The sequence below is a fragment of the Natator depressus genome, chromosome 4 (genome assembly GCF_965152275.1).
Source record: "Natator depressus isolate rNatDep1 chromosome 4, rNatDep2.hap1, whole genome shotgun sequence".
Classification (NCBI taxonomy): domain Eukaryota; kingdom Metazoa; phylum Chordata; order Testudines; family Cheloniidae; genus Natator; species Natator depressus.
Window position 1 is genome coordinate 118,169,455 of NC_134237.1, and position 20,434 is coordinate 118,189,888.

The window sequence follows — 20,434 nt, forward strand, 5'->3', positions numbered from 1 at the left end:
ATATTTTACATCAGATAGGCTGATGAAAACCACATTTTTCAATTGTCTATTTATATGGCCTCTCTATATCTCACTGTAGTATCTCACCAAGGACTGATATTTATATATAAACTCAAAATTATCAGTTTTCTATGGACTTCCTTTTCAGTACTCAACAGAAACAAAAGTTTCGGGCATTATTCAGAAATAAGTTTAATATTATAAACTGGTTCACATGTAACTGGTTGAAGCCAGACGCTACCTCGTCTAAGAAAATATGGCCTCCATGTGTCCCTTTTAGAACAGCATAGGAATCAAAAGTTTTCCCACAAACTCTAGCTATATAAACCGCTGTCAATTTACCTCACACTGCTGACTGCGAAGTACAAGGCACCGTGCATGGGCAATTTCCTTTTCACATTCTCTATAGTAGAAATATTCTTTACAGTGACTTGAGGACAAGGTTTTTTATTCTTTAAATATTGCTGAATCCTATGCAAAGCCCCATTATTTTTAGCCTGTTATTTAATTTTCGTAACTTAACTTACACAGATGCAAATGATTTAAACTACTGATGTATTGCAATACCTCCATCTACATGGAAAATCTCCTCGTAACTAATAAATTAACATTTGGCATACAGATGGTCTTCCATGAGACCCAGACATTGCAAAGCAAACTTCTGCAAAGATGGTGAAATAAATTTTATAGGAATACCTGGTAGGGCAGCTGGCATATAGCAGACAATTTCTACCATAAAACCCATTTTGTTAGGGTTATGTCTCCACTATAAGAAGTTCATTTCTGGGTTACCAGTCTCATCTATGAGACATTTTTATTTACTTTCATCAACTTCCAGAATAATACATAAGCAGACATCTAAATAGTCTGGGCCAGTTTTTCAGAGTTAGGCACACACCACCACATTTGTCGATATTTGGGCGCACCTAATCTATGAGTGCAAAGAGTCAATATGTTTGCACAAATCCAGGAGATGGCCATCCCTTCATTTATACCAGTTTTAATCCCATGTAACCCCATTGACTTCAGGCAAGTTACTTCTAATTTACATGCCTGTAAATGCGAGGAGAGTTGCATGCCCAATTTTAGAGGTCATAAAATAGGTGTACACAAATGTATGTGCATCTAATTTGAAAATCTGATCCCATAATTACAACATACTTTTCAGTGTTGCTGGTTGAGACATCCTTTGCATATATAAATCTCAAAAGCTGCTTTGATTAAAAAAATAATTTGGCAAGCAATGATATTGTCATGTAATGTAGTGGTGAAGCTATTGTATAGCGAGATCCTGCAACACTTACCCAGCCCTATTAGAGTCAATGAAATCAATCACAAAGAGTAATAATAATGAACACTAATCACATTATTCACTTCTTTTTAAGATGTTTTGGTAGCTGCAGATGAAAGTTTGTATATAAATGTGAAGTAACCAATAATATGCCCATTTTGTAGACAGAGGAAATGAGGCATGGAAAGGACTAGGCTCAGATATTCCAAAGTGCCCACTAATTTTGGGTATTTCAATTTTTAGATTTTTCTTTTGTAGATGTACTGAGCACCTACAATACTCTTTAGTACTTTCATATGGAGTCTCACAGGTTTCCATCATATCCTTCCTTTTGTTCGGCATGTATACGAGCCTGTTGCAAGCATGGGTGGTTGTGCCTTCAGTTCAGGATGACTTCCACCTTTATGTTTCTATTTCTTCTAACTCAGACGGTTCAGCTGAGTGCTTTTCTTAGTGTCTGGTAGGCTCTCAAGTAAACGAGCCCTAAATCATTAGGGGTTTATAGATCGAAGCAAAATAACAACTTCCCCTAGGTGCAAATAAGTTTCCAAGTGTTGGTCATAAGGACTGGTGTCTGTATGACACACTGCTTGGTTAGAGGGCATCCTCATTCTGCTCTAGCTCCATCTTCCACACAGTCTCATAGCACAGCCTCACAGAGAGCACACTTTGTTCATGCTTCTTTCACTTCATGACAACAGCAGCAAGTTCAATGTAACAAACTCAACTCACCAAGCACAACCAGGCAAAAAGCATGCATGGGCACAACTGCCACCTGAACATCCAGAGCAGCCAAGGATGTAATAACATCCCGTAAATTGCAACAAATGGCAGATCCTCCTACTTTTCCCAAACTCTGCTCAAAGTCAGGGTGCAGATTTATATAACAGCCAATTCTTTCCCCTTTCCCAGCTGATCAACACAACTGCAGCCTCATCTGGATGGAGCCTCAGCTAACTAGCTTCCATGGATTTTGGGTCATTCATTCAAGCGCACTAGCAGGGTCAGATGACATGGAGACATAGAATTGGCTGTTGTCAGCGAGTAGACCACACCCTCATCCTCCTAACAGAGGAGGCAATGAACCAGAACTCTGCCTCATCCTCCAAGAAAAAGCCCAGATATTCTGATAATGTCAGAGTGAGTGAGTGTTTTATTCTGCTCTTATTTCAATATCCCTGTTAGTGTGAGGGATCGCAGGCCTCCAAACCCACACCTGCGGTTCCCCAGGCAGCTAAACTCCCGCTAAGCTGCACGGCCACGTGGCCACGCAGCTGCCTATTAAGCACCACACAGGCCCTCAGGGCTGCGTCGGGGAGATATGCCTTTCCCCCAGCACAGACCTGCCTCAGTGCCCCCCCCCCCCCGGCCCCAACCCAGCCCGAACCTGCCGCAGCCGGGGGACAGGCAACCCTCTGTCCCAGCCCTGATCCCCTCATCCCCGGCTCCACCACAGAGCTTGCACCTGCAGCTGGAGCCCTCCCCCCGCAACTCTCTGCCCCAGCCTTGAGCCCTCTCCCACATTGGGCCTGATCTTGCTCCCTTTAAAGGCAATGGCTAGACTTCTATCAAGGCAGGAGTAGGCCCATCATAAGGAAGATTACTGTTCTTCTAAGGCCATGTCTACAACACTAACAAGCTTACAGTGGCACAGCTGTACCGATACAGCTATGCTGCTGTAAGAGCGCTCGTGTAGCCACGTTTTGCCAATGGGCAAGAGCTCTCCTGCTGACATAATAAAACTAGATCAATGAGCAGTGATAGCTATGTTGGTGGGAGAGCGACTCCCACACACATAGCACTATGCGCACGAGCGCTTATGCCGGCAAAACATATGTTGGTCTGTGTGATTTTTTTCACAACCCTGAGTGACAAAAGTTTTGATGACATAGGGGCTAGTGTAGACATGGCCTAAGGTATGTTTCTTTCTTATTACATTTAAACACAAAGCAAATACATAAGTACTAAATGTTACAATAGTGTAACAATGTTAGCAGTGTTATTAGCTACTTTAACACTATACAGGAAAATGCACCTTGAATGATGGCTCGCAACCAACAAGGCTTTTACATTCGTGTGTGTCTCTTCATTGTTTTTAGTACTCATTTAGCGGTTTGAAAATAGCATTTACTACTAGCTGGGTGCTTTTTCATTGTGTAAACAGACTGCCCCCATTCTTTCCAGCTTCCTAAGTCTGGCAAAAAAATCTCACAAAGATTGTCTGAAAATTTCATGGGGGGAGTTGGTGGGGTAATAGATTTCAAAATAGGATATTTAAGTTCACTTATAACCACTCTTTCTTGGCTTGGAGAAGTCTTGTTTACACTGTAACTCCCTCTCTTCATGCTGCTTTTGTGTACATGTAATAGAAGAAACAGTTTCCTTTTTAACAAGATGTTAAAATGAAGGGAAAACAACATAAAATTAAATATAACACCTTTTAAAAATCAAGTGCTAACTAGGTTTACATTTTTGGTTCTGTTTGTAAAATGAACAATATTGTAGTTGTCTGTTTGGATTATATGCTAACACAGATCTCTCGTGCATATGTGCAGTTCTGCCTATGTTGCACAAAGAGCTACTGTTTACAGAGTAGTCTTACAATGCTGCTTATTTTCACACTAGATTTCCTTTTAAGAGCTCCATAGCTGGATTTTAAAAAGAGAGACATGACATGAAAAAAAGTTTATTCAACATAAAATCATATCTACATTGTGAATGACCACATACACAGAGAAATATATAAACAAAAATAAACAAATCCTAAGCAACCGTTACACATGGATCACCAAGGCACGACCATCAGCAAAACAACAAGGAGCCCGGTGGCACCTTAAAGACTAACAGATTTATTTGAACATAAGCTTTCGTGGGTAAAACACCACTTCTTCAGATGCATGGAGTGAAAATTACAGATGCAGGCATTATGTAATGACACATGAAGGGAAGGGAGTTACCTCACAAGTGGAGAACCAGTGTTGACAGGGACAATTTAATCAGGGTGGATGTAGTCCACTCCCAATAATAGATGAGGAGGTGTCAATTCAAGGAGAGGCAAAGCTGCTTTTGTAATGAGCCAGCCACTCCCAGTCCAAATTAATGGTGCTAAATTTGCAAATGAATTTTAGTTCTGCTGTTTCTCTTTGAAGTCTGTTTCTGAAGTTTTTTTGTTCAAGTATAGCTACTTTCAAATCTGTTATAGAATGTCCAGGAAGACTGAAGTGTTCTCCTACCATCACCAAGTTCACCCAAAACACTGTTAACACACCAGGGTCAGCAGAAAAGTGTCCAGATTACAAGTCAATTTATAAAAGGTGTAGTCAATCTGCAGGAAGGTGACACTCAGTGCCCAGAATAGCACATCACATCCCTCTCCCCCACCGCTGTCATTGTGAGATTTTAAAACAGCCAGTTTGGCCTGACCAGTAAGAAACCAGGAAACAGGCCCTACATGCGTGTTGTCTCTCACTCCAAGAATAAACTGGAGAAAACCATTTCCAAACTGCTAACAAGCTGTTGAAAAACTTCTAAAAAAGGCTTCTCCTGCCGGCATAACTACTGCAGCTCACAGGGGCTGGAGTAATGAAGTCAACTGGAGAACTTTCTGCCATCAGCTTAGAGCATCTGCACTAGCAGGGCTACAGCAGTGGCCACTGTTAACTCTGGCTACGCTACAGAAGTCACCAGGCATTGAAGAGGCCATTGTAGAATGGAGGCAAATCCAGACTCTCTAAGCAACCAGGTGCTAGTGGAAACAAGTGAGAGTCAAAACCCATCTCCCCAGGATGACTGAGAGAAAGAGAGAAGGGGCACCCAGGCCAGGGGCACAGAGCAGAGCAGCTGCTGAACAGACTGAAGACAAAAAGCCAACACCCCGCTGGCCAGCTCGATGAGCCCCTGGTTCCCCTCATCTAAAGGAAAGAACAGCAAAGCAGGGCACAACCAGTGGTAACTGTTCCAAAAAAGAAAATGGTTGATGTACCTCTGAATCCGGTCCAGGAGCCCTGGGGGAGGTTCCAGATACACCAGCTGGTGTCACAACATTGAGGCCACAAGGTTGCTGGCAACCAAAAACCATCCCGAAAAAGAAAGTCCTGGAAGAAGCCATCATTATTTCTACAGGCAGTTCTGCTCCTTCTTCTCAGCCCCCTCCCAGTTCTTTAACATATAATGTCAGATCTCCCTCCCCGCCCACCAAAAAAAAACCAAAACCCCAACACTTCAATCCCACAAGTGCCTCAGTGCAATTGCTGGGGCAGTAATGGTAGACTGCTGCACTCCCAAGACCCCCGTAAGATTGAATTGCTCTTAGCCCAATTGATTCAGACAGAAGATGCCTGTTCACATACTGACACACAAGTGGAAAGTGCCCACATGTCACCCTTAGATGTGATAAAATCTGAGACGTCACTGACAATGACGGACAGACAAACTGGAAAAGCATCTAATACCACTGGCACAGAGAGGCTGGTCAGTCAGCTTCTAAGGCCAGGGCTTATGTCAGCAAGGAGTAGTACATCACTAAGGGGTGTGGGAAAAAACACAGCCCCTGAGAGACATAAGTTTTGTCAGCATAAGTAGAGCCTTCCGCGGATACACAAATGTGTGTCTGCATCTGATCCACCATCTGCAAAAATTATCTGTGGAAATACACGGATTTGCAGGACTCTATGTGGGGGCTGGACTGAGGCTCCGAGCTGCCCCACTCCCCAGCCAGGTCAGTGAGAGGTGTGCTGGCAGCTGTGGGGAGCTGTGGCAGACCCTCCACCTGCCCTGGCCAGGGGGCCTGAGCAGCCCTGGCCCGTGTCCCTGCCCCCCGCCCAATATCCCTACCCCCCAGGCCATCCACCAGTCCCCTCGCCCCCCAGCCCAGGGCAGGTGGAGGGACCCAGGCTCACCACAGCTGCCAGCGCAGCTCTCCCCAACCTGGCTCTGGCCAGGGGGTGATTCAGAGCCACAGCCAGGCCATGATAAAAGCCAGGCGGGCAGCTGTGGGGAGCCGCGGTGGACCCTCCACCTGCCCAGGGCGTGAGGCCCAAGCAGCCCCTGGCCCATGTCCCTGCCCTCAAAGCCCCTTGCCTAGGGCAGGTGGAGGATCTGCCCCGCGGTTCATCACAGCTTGCCCACCTGCTCTCCTGCGGATTTGCAGGACTCTAAGCATAAACAGTAGTGTGCACAAAGCTATGTTGGTGGGAGAGCTTCTCCTGCCGACATAGCTACCGCTGCTCATTGAGGAGGTTTTATTATGTCGACGGGAGAGTTCTCTCCCATCAGCATAACACGGCTACACAAGTGATCTTACAGCAGCACAGCTGCATCAGTACAGCTCTGCCGCGATACGCTTGCTAGTGTAGACCCGGCCTTAGGAGGTACAAGAAGGGCTCCAGGCATACAACATCCCAGAAAGAGGGCACCCCTGAGAGACATCTCATCTAAGACCTCCATTAATCTTTAAAACACTAAAAACATTATGGTATGAGTAAAAAAAAAAAAAAAAAAAAAAAAAAAAAAAGAAGAAGTACAGTGGCCCAATCCCAGATGCTTCTCACATTTTAAAAAGAAAGCCATGGTCAGCTCTATCAAAAGCTCTCCCCTAGTCCACTGAAATAAACCCCAAATCCAGATTAAAAACCTGGTTGAATCATTATTTAAAAACACAGCAGATAGGGATACGTTTGATCAAGGTACATCAAAGGGTCCAGATAATCCTTCAGATGATTTGCTAAGCCCTGTATATAACATTATAATCTGAACAGAGAAGGGAAGTAGGTCTCTGGTTTCATACATCACAAAGGTCCCCTTTCTGGAGAAGCAGGGTGATTATTGCCTGGCAGCAACTGAGGGGCTGCTCCTTCTCCTAGACATAATCCAACACCACCGGTGGGTTGGGGGGGGGGGGGGCGAGGAGAAATCAGAACCAATAAGATACCAGAAACGTTTATAAAATTCAGAAGGCAGACCATCGATACCTGGGGCCTGTCTTGCAAGGACCGCACCAGAGCTCTTTTAAGAACGGAGGGGCATCTAGATGCTGCTTCTCCCTGCCACTCAGATGGGGTGACCCCTTGTGCAGCTCATCCATCAGCAGCATTTCAGGCAAGTACAGAGCTCTGTAAAAGGAAACTGTTACTTTCCTGGTCCTGGTAGAATCAGCCATCAGATGACCACCAGGCAGCCAGAGACAGTGAATCTGCTGGCAGTCCCTAGTCTCTCTCTTCAAACTGAAACAAAAAACAAAACAAAAACAACCCTCAAGGGACTATCAGTGTCACACATCTTGATGAAATGGGTTCAAACCACAGCTCCCTGCACCTTCTTCTCCATCAAGCAACTCAGAAACTGGTCATCTCAGTAAGAGACTGGTGCATCTGTGCCACATTCCCCACATCGAGGCTGTCACGAAGATCCATGAAGGTCCATTCCAGGGCACTCACCGCATGATATACAGACTGCAGCAGCCTGAGTGTTCTGCTGGCAGAACAACTAGATTTGGACCTTCCCGACATCCCACCACTGTCTCAGGGACTCAAACAAGGACTTTTTCTCCCGACAATACTCCCAGAACATACCAAATGCCTGGTGGAAATTCAGGTCCAGCAACAGTTTGGCATTAAAGCCTCAGTAGGAAGCACAGGCAGAGAGAGGGAGACACATGCTAACAGAAACACAACAATGGTGAGAAAAGTGTGTGGGAGACATGGAAGACTGAACAAATATATTCACACTGGATTTCACAGTGTAAAAATGAAGTGATTGGGAGTAAGTAGCCTTTGGCCAGCAGTACTGCCTAACAATGGAGCGAGAGCGCCTCCAGACATCACTATCCCAAAAGTCTGCAGGAAACAGTGCAGTTCCCTGGCTGACTTTGCATGTGGCTCTTCATGATTTCTGTCTGAAACCCAGTCTACAGTACAGCACAATAATACTCTTAGGATCACAGCGAAGTAAGGCCTGGAGAAGCATCTGCAGAAAGGAGACATGGCCGCACTCCAGAGTATGAGCATAGACAGTAAAAAAAAAAAAAAAATTAAAAACAGCACCACCAATACATGCCTCCACCTGGAGGAGTCGGCCCTGAACCATTAGGATAGCCCAATTTTGGCAATTAATTGATCTTCGACTACTAGTGGTAGATATACCCAATGGCCTGTGATGGGATGTTAGATGGGGTGGGATCTGAGTTACTACAGAGAATGCTTTCCTGGGTGTCTGGCTGGTGAGTCTTGCCCACATGCTCAGGGTTTAGCTGATTGCCATATTTGGGGTCGGGAAGGAATTTTCCCCCAGGGCAGATTGGCAGAGGGCCTGGGGGTTTTTCGCCTTCCTCTGCAGCGTGGGGCACGGATCACTTGCTGGAGGATTCTCTGCACCTTGAAGTCTTTAAACCACGATTTGAGGACTTCAGCAGCTCAGACATAAGTTAGGGGTTTGTTACAGGAGCTGGTGGGTGAGATTCCGTGGGCTGCGTTGTGCAGATGGTCAGAATAGATGATCATAATGGTCCCTTCTGACCTTAAAGTCTATGATTCTATGATCTCCTTCAGAGAGAAGCTGCATCCTCGGGAGAAAAGAACAGCTATCCCACACTGGAGCCATGGCTTGAGAAACATTCCCCTTCCCATTCCTTCAATAAGTCCCCCGGGTGATCAGGAACCGAAGGTGTCTCTCACAAAAAAAACAACACTGGCCCATTTTTGTCTGAGAAATTCAAAAAGTTGCAGCCTCCTATGACCAACCCAGCATGTATTAATATTCAGAGAGCCAAGGCTGAGTAGCACCATAGAAGGAGGAAGAATGATTGTTCCAGAAGTGGGCAGAAAGACAGAAGGATAATGGAATTGGGCAGAAAGGAGAAAATGAACTAAAGCTAGGAAAATAATTTGTGTTTTAAAATATGCTAGCTGGCCACTAGGAGAGCCTTGGGTTGACCACAACTAGTGAAATCATGTTAAAACACAACCTATTTTCCTAGTCTAGAGATGCCCCAAGAGTCGCAGGAGAGGACAAGGCTAGGGCCCTGATGCAGCAAAGCATATAAGCATGCAAGTGATCCCATGGACATCTGAAAAGCCGACGAGTCATGTGAGCAAATAAACTCTCCAACAGATGGGTTGCTTTTCCTTTCCGCAAAGGAATTTGTTTTGTTTGTTTGGGTTTATTTATTTAGTTGGTTGATTTGTGGGGTTGTTTTGGTTTTTGCTTTTATTTGTTTTTAAAATGGGAAATTTTGTACCTTCCCTGTTTTTTCATTTTAGATGAGATCGTGATTGTCAAATATACTTTTTCAACAAAAAAAACTGGAAATGTGGTTGTCTTATGTATGCAGGTGGGGTCCAACCCAACTAAACTAAACATTATTCACACTGGCTCTTGCCCAGAAGTTTCCCCAAGATATTTAAGGTTGGGTTTCTTTGGTTTCTAAGCTCACAACAACAACAACAACAACAACAAAATCACACCCTGGGCTTTCATCTCTGGATGAGCTGTTAGGGTTTTCCCTAAAGGACCTTCTATCCACCTGGTAATTCCCTGGACCAGAGAGAATCTCACTGCTTTTTTATGCTCATCATTATAAGCACATGGTGTGGATGAGGGGTTGTCCAAGTAGAACAGTTCTGCACATCCGAGCAGGCTCTAGACCATGAAGACATTTGTTTTTTTAAAATACTGAGCAAGATTTTTTCATTTTAAAGAGGTATTCTTTAGTAATGGGATATTTCAGTAGAAAGTGGAAGATCTGGTTAGTTCGTAGTTCGCAAGATGGATTTTTAATACCATCTTTGCGTCTCCCATCTCTCAGGGCTGGTCAGGAAACTACCCGCACCTCACCATAAACTAAAATAGCTTCAGGGTTTCTCTAACTTACACTCAGCTGCCAACAGCCCTAAGGGACAATGCCAGATCTGTAGAAAGACAGCAGTATTCTGGCCATCGCCCCTTTCCCCTGGACACGTAATCAGTATACCCCCTGTGTTGCGGACTGTGAGTAGTCTACTCGTCACACACCAAGCTAAGGATTGTCTAACACAGTCCTTAGCTCAGCTATTGGATCACAGAAAAAAAAAAAACTGTCACACTTCTATACCACAGAAGCCCAGACAGACTTTGAAACCTCACTGGAGCAAATCACTGTCCATTGGAGTCATGTTTTTTTCAAGCCAGCTGGAAAATTAACCTCAATGATTCCACATATGAGGACAAGTATTTTTGCAAAAATATTTAGTGTTTTTTTGTGACCAACTCTACTTAAACACTTCCATACACATCTGTTTATTACGCCTTTTAGAATTTGTTTGCCGGCATGTGATGCAAATAACTTCTGCTGAGACTTGCCTAGTTTAGTAAATAAGGTTGGATCATCCTATCTCAGCCACTGGCTTAACCAGTTAACAGTTCAAGGCAGTATTTTTTTTTTAAACCAGCAAGAAGGTCAATACCTTAAACATATTTTAGGAAACAAGAGCCGATCTCAGCCAAATAGACTGTGTGACAATGGAGTCTGTAATAAACATCTATGTACATGGCTTCGCATACTGGGCAGTACTACAGAAAGATGAAATTAGATACTGCAATTTTGTTTGTCATAATTGCCTCCCATTCTCTCATCCTACAGGAAAATTCCTTACTTTTAGCTAAGACTCTGCCTAGAAGGAAGAAGAGAGGTAAGGGACAGCTGTCAATTGGATACAGACTAAAATGGCTACCCCTCTGATAGCTGTCTATTGTGCTGAGCCTTGAAGATGAAGACAAGAAGCTTGCACTTAACGCAGAAGGCAAGCGGAAGCTAGCAAGAGAATTTGAAAAGGGGAATGATATGGTCTGAGCAGTAGAGGAAAAGGATAATCTTTGTGGCAGCATTTTGAGTAGATTGTGGAGCGGAGGTTTGGACGAGCAAAGAAACTCGAAGGGGTAAAAAGCCTATGTCTATGAGGTCATGCTATACTCATAGTATTCTGACAAAGTTGCTAGAAACCAGTCTGTAAATGCCATCTAAGCTCTGGAGGATGGAAGAGCAATGCAGGAGGCTAGAACCAGGAAGACAGAGCCTTTGCTAACTGGTGTCAACCACAGATTTTGTTCTCGGCTACTTGACCCAAGGGTTCCTCCTGTCCTTCATAATGTCAAAGGAACCCTGCTGCCAAACTGTCAGAGGTCTTAAAAAAAACAAAAGGGGGGGGGGGGAAGAGGAGGAGGAATGAAAAACTTAATTATATTGAAAGTAATTCCTCACCAACCCAGAGCAGGCCCAAGAAGAGGGAAAAGTTCAGAAGTGTTAAGAACAAAGAATGTTTGCATAGAGAAGAACAAGGGAAGGGTGCACAGTACTGCAGGGCAACTGTCCAGGGTGGGCTGCCAAGCCCTTTGCTTCTAATGTAGACAATACCTAGTCAGTGGACCTCACAGTGGGTTGTCTTCTCCTCATATTCTCAAGACAAATTGCCATACATCCACTCATACAGCTGCCACCAGTGATGAGTAAAATACTGTAACACGTTTCTAGTTTAATACTCTCAGAACTCCATCATTGGACCACAGCCACAACACCATAGAAACATTTGCTAAGGCAATAACCAACCCTCCCACCCCCCTAAATGAAAACACCCACTCATAGGTTCAAATCTTTGAAAAAAACACATCAATTCATTTAAGAACAAGAGCAGTCCAAAAACCTTTATTTACTTTGCATCACCCAGATTTGCAGCAAGTAAATGAAAACAAACAACAAATCACATACAACTCGCAGCTAAAACCTCTCCAGCACATCATCAACGATCTACAACCTATCCTGGAAAACGATCCCTCACTGTCACAGACCTTGGGAGGCAGGCCAGTCCTCGCTTACAGACAGCCCCCCAACCTGAAGCAAATGCTCACCAGCAACACCACACCACAGAAACACTAACCCAAGAACCAATCCCTGCAACAAACTCTGTTGCCTACTCTGTTCCCATATCTACTTCAGCGACACCATCAGAGGACCCAACCACATGAGCCATACCATCAGGGGCTCATTCACCTGCACATCTACTAATGTGATATATGCCATCATGTGCCAGCAATACCCCTCTGCCATGTACACTGGCCTAACCGGACAGTCTCTATGTAAAAGAATAAACGGACACAAATCAGACATCAGGAATGGTAACATACAAAAGCCAGTAGAAGAACACTTCAATCTCCCTGGACATTCAGTAACAGATTTAAAAGTAGTCATCCTTCAACAAAAAAAACTGCAAAAACAGACTTCAAAGAGAAACTGCAGAGCTACAATTCATTTGAAAATTTAACATCATTAATGTGGGCTGAACAGGGACTGGGCATGGCTGGCTCACTACAAAAGCAATTTTCCCTCTCTTGGTATTGACACCTCCTCATCAATTATTGGAAGTGGACCACACCCACCCTGACTGAATTGGCCTTGTCAACACTGGTTCTCCACTTGTGAGGTAACTCCCTTCCCTTCATGTGTCAGTATATTTATGTCTGCATCTGTAAGTTTCACTCCATGCATCTGAAGAAAGTGGGTTTTTTATCCATGAAAGCTTATGTCCAAATAAATCTGTTAGCGTTTAAGGTGCCACAAGATTCCTAGTTGTTGTTTTTAAACAAATCACACTGATCTCTTAATGAAATAGCACTCTGCTTGGGGTCAGAATTGAGCTGTTTTGACTGTGGAAGGCAGAAGATGTGATGCAGGCTTTGTGAATGATTCATCAATGAAACTGCAATTTATAAGAACCTCGTGCAAGTCTGTCACGTTGATTTAAAACAGTTTCATTTTATTAGACCAGACCAGCAGCACAATGTACAAGTCAAAATCTGTCAATGAAGTTAGTGCAGATGGGAAAAGCTCATCGTTGTTTGTTTTGTTTAATTTAAAACCTACAGTAGTTCCCTTTGTTTCTCTCCCTAGACTAGACAGCATGTGGCCTGTGAGCCACACAGATAGGATGTGATAAAGCTTTGTGCCATATCTGATTGATGACTACACTAGTAAATTCTATGAAGGCCACTCCTCAATTCCCAGCTTGCAGCTGGTCTTGATAAGAAATGCCTAGGCAATTTAACCACATATGCTAATTGCTAGTAACAATACAAATTATATTCTCCCTCATCACTTCTTCCACTCCCCTTTTAGAACAATGACATTACCATGATAAGGGAGCATAACTCAAACACCTGTAAATCGCTCTAGCATCTGTAATTCATCTCTTAAAAATGTAAACCAACTAGGTAGAGAGACTTTTTATTGGACAAACAAATCATTCTTAACACTCAAGTTTAGAGGCCTAAAATGCAGGTGGGCACCTTGATAGTCCTAATGCTTAATATTATTTGTTAGTTTAACAAGACCGTGTCCCATTAAGTAGCTTTTAGTTTCCCCTTTTTTCCATGAAGATAACATGCAATTATGAATAGTCTATTAAAGATCACAGTAGTAGTTTAGTTACTATGGATGTATGAAATATGCCAAGTTTCTGAACTCTTATTTTAGATGAACTGTAAGGGACCTACTCCTTAGCAGTGGCTACCAGCAGAGGATGTATTAAATGAACCAGAAGATTGGTCAACCAATCAAGTGGAATGACACCAAGTTCTTGTGTTCTATAAATGTTTAGATATGATTAGGAAAGGGATAGAGACTTCAGGGATTCACAACCATGATATGATGACAGTTCCCTAATGAATAATGTATACTTAGTACAGCTCACCACAATTACCTCACATACACAAATGCTGCATTTTACCAGCTGAGGGATAAAATACCCAATCTCTGAGACATCAGCAACAGTACAGATTAAAGTGAAAGCACCTGTGCACTGATTTCTGCTGCTTATTACTGATGAATGATGGGATTTTTTTTGTTCAGTATTCAGTGCTTATAAAGCCTTTGGCCCAAGTGCAGAAATTATCTGTATGTGCCCTGGAGCAAAAAAGCCATCCCCATCAGTTCTAAAACATGTCCTGACAAAGATATGTCCAATGAGACAGCCCGTCAGAAAACAGAAATCCCAGAATTGTCTCAGAACTTATAATTAAACAAGTGGTGCACTGTTTTTTTATATTTATTCCTTTTTACTTTTTAAAAATGAGATTAACTTTTATTATTTATGCAAGAGTTTTGTTTTGTTTTTTAACATCAGTTTCTAATCATTTTTGTCAGTTATACTGGCAAACATACACTGTCTACTCCCAAGGTGCTTGTATTTTTGACAGCAAAGCCGTTATAAAGGAAAGCCAAAAGCAATCCTTTAAAGTAACATTTCCCCCTATTTATCTTGATAGACACAGCAGCAAAATGTGCAACAGAGGGCTTGTCTACACTTGAAATGCTACAACTGCACTGCTGTAGTGTTTCAGCGTAGACACTCCCATCGGTGCAGGTAATCCACCTGCCCAAGAGGTGGTAGCTAGGTCAATGGATTGAATTGGAATGAATGAATTCTTCCGTCAACCTAGGGCTGTCTACAGTGAGGGTTAGGTTGGCTTCATTACACTACCCAGGGGAGTGGATTTTTCACAGCCCTGGACAACATAGTTAGACATTGATCGGTCTGCCCCACAACCTAGTATATTCTCCAGGGCCACTTCCACAATGAGTGGAGTGCCATTAACTCACATTGACTTCAATGGGAATTGAGGGTGCTCAGCAGCTTGCAGGATCAGACCTTACTGCATCATGCATGCTTTGAACCACATTCTGCCCTTGATGGCACAGCTGTGCTTACACCACCTTTTGACTTTATTTCTGATTATTTCCCACCCTATTCCTGTAAGCATCCCTGAAAGAAACAAACATAAGTAAGGCCACTTTTACAGTCACTCATGCCATCCCATTAACCCAGCCAAAGGTAGAATGTGACCCACTTCCAGGTAGAAAAATAAGTGTTTACATTATTTTTCTCTTTGATTACCTTGTTCTTACCTGGTAAATATGCATTTAAGTTTTTACAGTTGCCTTCCCACAAGAAATCTAAATGCAAGATCTCAGTGACTTTTCTAAGAGTCAGGCTATGTCTACACTTGCAGAGTTTTTGCACTGTCAGTTTCACCAGTGATAGTGAACCGGTGAAAGAAAAGCACTGGTTTGTGTACTCACTTACTTCAACAGGCGTCAGAGAGTGTTTACATTTGTAGCACTTCCATCACAGATGAGAGCAGTGCACTGAGGGCAGCTATCCCACAGTGCAGCTCTCTCTAGTTTGACAATGGGTCTTGTGGGAAGGGGGCAATGGTGTGATCGCGGGGCATCCTGGGTCCCTGCACAACCTCCTCTCCCCAAACACTGATCAGCTCCAGTAGTTCAGCATGGGTCCAAGCAGGGGATCATTTGCTCCACAGAGCAGGCATTGTCTCCTGGCCAGATGATCAGTGAGCATTTGCCAAGAAAACAGGAAGGGGAGTTTCAAAGTTCCTGGGGCTTTCCTGGGGAAGGGGTGGATGTCTGTTTACCTGACGCCAGAGCAGCAGAGCTGCTGGCGAGAGTGGTCACCTAGGCACTCTGGGATATCCTGCGGAGGCTAAAAGCTGTGTAAACAGGAAGAACGTGTCTTCACTTACTGGTGATGCTTTTGCAGTGATGTGCAAGAGCTGTACGCTTCTCATGGAGGTGGTTTTCTTTTTGAGGTGAAACTTCTGAGTTTCAGGTAATTTCCATTAGGTCTAAAATCTGGATTTCGTTGAAAAACTTAAGAACATTGCCTACAGAAGTATATGAACCTAGATACCTGTCCATTTCTGTGTTCGCAGTGAATAATCAATAGACACAGTGATAACTAAGTGGAAACACAAAAATATATCCACAGACAGTCATGAGTCATGTAACTGATCGGTCTAGATGGAAAAAATGCATGAATCTTTTGAAGAGGCTGCCAATAAAAGGGTTTTAGAGTGCACAAAATAGGCACAAAAACATAAACTAGATGTGCCCAATCCTTTGGAAGAAAAAGTAAGCCATCTCCACCCCCTTCCACTTATCAGGATAGATTATCTTTTTAAATCAATATAAAAACACACCCCTTCAGCACACACCTTTTCTAAAATAAAGGAAACAGCTTGGATCAGCGTGGTTAACCAAGTGGATGCCTGGTTAACCATACTCCCCTTGACAGAGGCATTTGAAATGAACGTTTTAGATAAATGCCTGAAACTAAGCCAGTACCTCTCCATACACTGCTAAGGAGCACTGAAGTGACAACTCTTTGCACTAGGGCAGAGCTTCTCAAACTGTGGTCCCAGCTCCATTCAGGTGGTCCGCGGATAGTTCCTTCTAAGGTGGACGCTTGGGCGGCCGCAGACAAAAGAATGAAGGGCCATGCACCTAATTAGTGGAGCCGCGCAGACATGGCTCCACTAATTAGGTGCCTGGACGCTGGAGAAGACGCACATGTAAGGTGAGGTGGTGGCCTTGGGGGGAATAGGAGGTGACAGAGGGCAATGGGGGGGAAGCGGGGATGGGGGGAATTTGGGACATGCAGGGCTGCGGCAGCCAGAGAAAGAGGCGACTTTCCCCAGCTCCAGGGCTGCGGCTGCCGGGGAGAGATGGCCCTCCTTCTCAGCTTCAGCTCAGGGGCTGCTGCGGCAGGGGATAGAGGGCACATCCATCGCATTAGAAAGGTAAGACTACTGATATTAAAATATGAGTTGTGTGCTTTTATTTGTAGAACAAAAAAACATTATTATTAAGGGGTTTTTTATAGAGAGCTTTTATCCAAAAAGTTTTACAATAGTTAGCTAATGGTACAAACAACATTTGGAAAGATTATTAAGTGGACCGCCGAGCAATTTTCAAGTGGTCCGTGAAAAAAAAAGTTTGAGAGGGCATTCTGTTTCAGGGAAGCTTTGATGAGTAGCAATGACAAGATGATTCACATTCTAGGCTTAGAGTTGATTTTCCTTACACCACTGAAAAGGAACAACAAACAGAATAATCTCCTGAAGACGCAACCACAATGTACTTATTTCCTACAGCCATAAGCATCCTTTCCCACCTTTAACTTACTCTAAACTCATAGATGATACGTTTAGAATACCATCTAAATTCTGCTCTTATACCAAACTGCACTCAATGGGATTGTGCAAGTGTACTACAGTACAGAATCTGGCTCCTTTTGCTTTCAGTGATAGTTTCTTAAATATAAATAAATAAGATCTCTCTCTTTTAAAAGGTCAGAAATTCTCCTGAATTTGGAGAAGCCTTGGAGACCATTTTATTATCTTGCTTGCGTTCCCATGGCTCCACCTAAAGCTTTGGTGGAACCCTTGGCAGGTACATACTTTCTGGAAAAGGTCCCTCCAAAGCATGAGTTCAGCATCTTCTGTCTATAAAGTCCCCCACTAGTTCCTTTTGATAAAGCACGTCAAAAGTACATGGATGGCTAGGCAGATTAAATAGAACTACAGTATTTATGTTCACAACAAAACAAAAAAATACTTCAGTCCAAAACCTGTAAGGTTTTAAAACACTATTAATGACCGGTCTATTGAAGCTCCTGTGTTCCATGCATTTGTTGGTGATCGCTAGCCCCTCCTTTCAAGAGATTATGATAGACACGCTATTTGGAACAGCTCTGACCCAGGTGATCTTCCCAAACCCTAGCATCCAAGATTCTATTGGAGAGCTCATCATACCAACATAATGCTTATACTGTTGCCTAGAGATTTTTCTTTGACAGAACACCAAACAATGGCTGACTGATGGGAAATAAGTGCTCATTATTCCATGTACAGGACTGCCATTAAAATCCAGTGTGTTTTCACAAAAATAGAGCAGAGTGTACTCTCCTTTTCTTTTCAGAATCCATTTTAAGATTTTCCTGGCTATTTCTGGTAATCCTGTTGCCATGGTAACACAACTCAGCCTCTACCTAGTGTCCAATGCCCCAGATCTCCTATTCCATTGCCATTTTCTTCCAAAAGACAAAATAACTTGTTTACAAAAGCAAGGTATTTGTGCAGCTTTTTCCTGGGAGGTGACCAGGAGGCATAGGAGATGGCTGAGGAATACCCAGTAGAGGAGAGATGGGTGAAGTACTCTTCCTCCATTGCTAAAGTATCCCAACCAAACTACCAGCTGCCAAACCAGCTAATATCTTTCCCCCATCTGCCATGCCTACGCAGACTTGACATAGAAAAATTAACCTCATATTTCCCTAGACACCCCTTCCAGCATCTCAGAGAAAGTTATTGCACTTTGCTGCCTACAGCAGTACCTCCACAGCGCCACAAGGCTGTGTGTGGGAGGGGAGGGGTAATCCATTTGTGAAAAATATCATGAATGGTAGAGTTGATCAATGTTGTCAGAATATAGTTTTTTCCCATGGAGCAAAACAAAGAGTGCTATCAACAGAAATCTTCAGAAGATGTGAGGTTGGAACGACCACAACTTTACAACACAGTGTTTTTTGAAGGGATCCCTCTGCATTTGGGGTCTGCTTCATTATTTTATCATTCTGATCTTGCTTGAAACCATCACCCATGGTCCAAGCATGAAAAAACTAACTAACTAAAAATCTATTAAGTGTGAGGAATAAACACTGATTAAACAAATGGGAGAGACTGGAAAAGCTGAAGTCTTTTCCATCCCTAACATCCCTGGAAGGGAAAGATGGTGATTCTTCTCTGAGTCACATGTATATTCCTCCATACTACCCTCCCGCTCCAGGCAGGTGAATCCCTTCCTTTCTTACAATCAATTGAAGTCTTTGAACTCTGTACACAAACTAGAGAATGTGCTCAATTTCCAAACATCTCTCTCTGTTGCCTCACTACTCATTTTGCAACGGGCTAAATCTTGGGTACATTTCACCTATCTCCAAGCAGAACCGACAAACTAAAAATTTAATTTAAAAAAAAAAATCCCCAGTGGAAGAAATCAAAATACGTCGCTGTGAACTGAACATCTTTCTACCAATCACACAGCTGCTTTTCAGTTTTAACCTCTCCGTTAAACAGGAAATACAAAGGAGGGGGTAATATATTGGTGAAGCCAGTGGGGATAGGTCTGGAAAGATGGTTCTTTTTGCCTTCGCCCTTACTGACTCCGGGACTGTAACATGATGCAATTCCCCTCCCCCGCTTCCGTGCTGAAACGGGTTGAAATGGCAAAATCGGGGTGGATTGTCCCAGAAACTGGGGGGAAATAATGAAACCCTCTGCCGTGCAAAGCAGCAGCCTCTCGGAGTTGGGGCAGCCCGTCAGACAGGCTGGTGCCTTGCACTGGAGACTGGAGTCACAAGGATCACAACCAGATGGCATAATCTGGGAAGAGCTCAACCCGGATTGTCGCTCTTTCAAACCCTACGCAAGGGTTGCATCATGTAACAGCGCCGGAGTCAGGGTGGGGAAACCCAACCACCAGAGATCTTGCGGGGGGGGGAAACAGTAACTGACTGAATGCTACCGCCTGATGCTCTCGCTCCATCACCGCTTTTTCCATGTGCTTCTCCCAGCCAAAACAGAGAGGGACTTTTTTTGTCTCTGGGCTAGGTGCTTTCCAAAGGACTTCCAGCCCCCGGGCTGTTCGCAGGGGCTGCCTAGGGGATCAGAGCCTGGCCAGAGAAAGCCCCGTTCTGGTTTCAGAGCCCCCTCGGCCGAGCCCAGCGGCCCGTTTCTGCCTTGGCATTGGGGCTGGCTGGGGGAGCTCTGCAAACAGGGAGCCAAGAAAGGGGCAGCGGAGCGAGAGTGGAAGCCGCAAAGAGACATTTCCTACCTCGAGCCTTGTCTTGCAGCAATTCTCCGCGCAAAGCCGGGCGCCTGCCCACCCCGAGACCCAGCGCAACAATGGGGAGAGGGCGGGCAGGGAGCCGCGGCTCCACTCCAGGCCGAGGGGGAAGGAGGAGGCAGCTGCCGCGAGCGAGTCCCGCACGCCCGGGGAGTATCATTCACACATGCCAGAGCCGGCCCAGACTGGCGGCGCCGCCGCCCAATCAGCCGGCAGCGCTGGCAGGAGGCGGAGCCAGGCAGAACAAAGGCGGGAGGGGGAGAGCCCCAGCCCCCGGCCCCGGGGCAGGTAGCGCGGAGCCGAGCTGCTCTCTGGGGACTGCGCCCCGAAAGGATATAGCGGCGTGGGGCGCTACGGCATCCTCTGGGTGAATGCTCCCTGGGGACAGGCAAGGAGGTACCCTGGGGAGGAGGGTCTCG

At 44.4% G+C, this 20,434-nt stretch overlaps 1 protein-coding gene across 4 annotated transcripts in view; it reads right to left on the reverse strand.

The window, feature by feature from the left end:
• AFAP1 (actin filament associated protein 1) overlaps positions 1–20,148 on the reverse strand; it is a 169,808-nt gene extending 149,660 nt beyond the window's left edge. For 3 of the 4 annotated variants that reach the window (XR_012639367.1, XM_074951743.1, XM_074951744.1), the window contains exon 1: positions 20,004–20,148. The gene's annotated coding sequence lies outside the window, so the exon portion shown is untranslated. The remainder of the gene's footprint in view (positions 1–20,003) is intronic. The other variant, XM_074951745.1, reaches the window with a different exon arrangement.
• Positions 20,149–20,434: the final 286 nt, after the last annotated feature.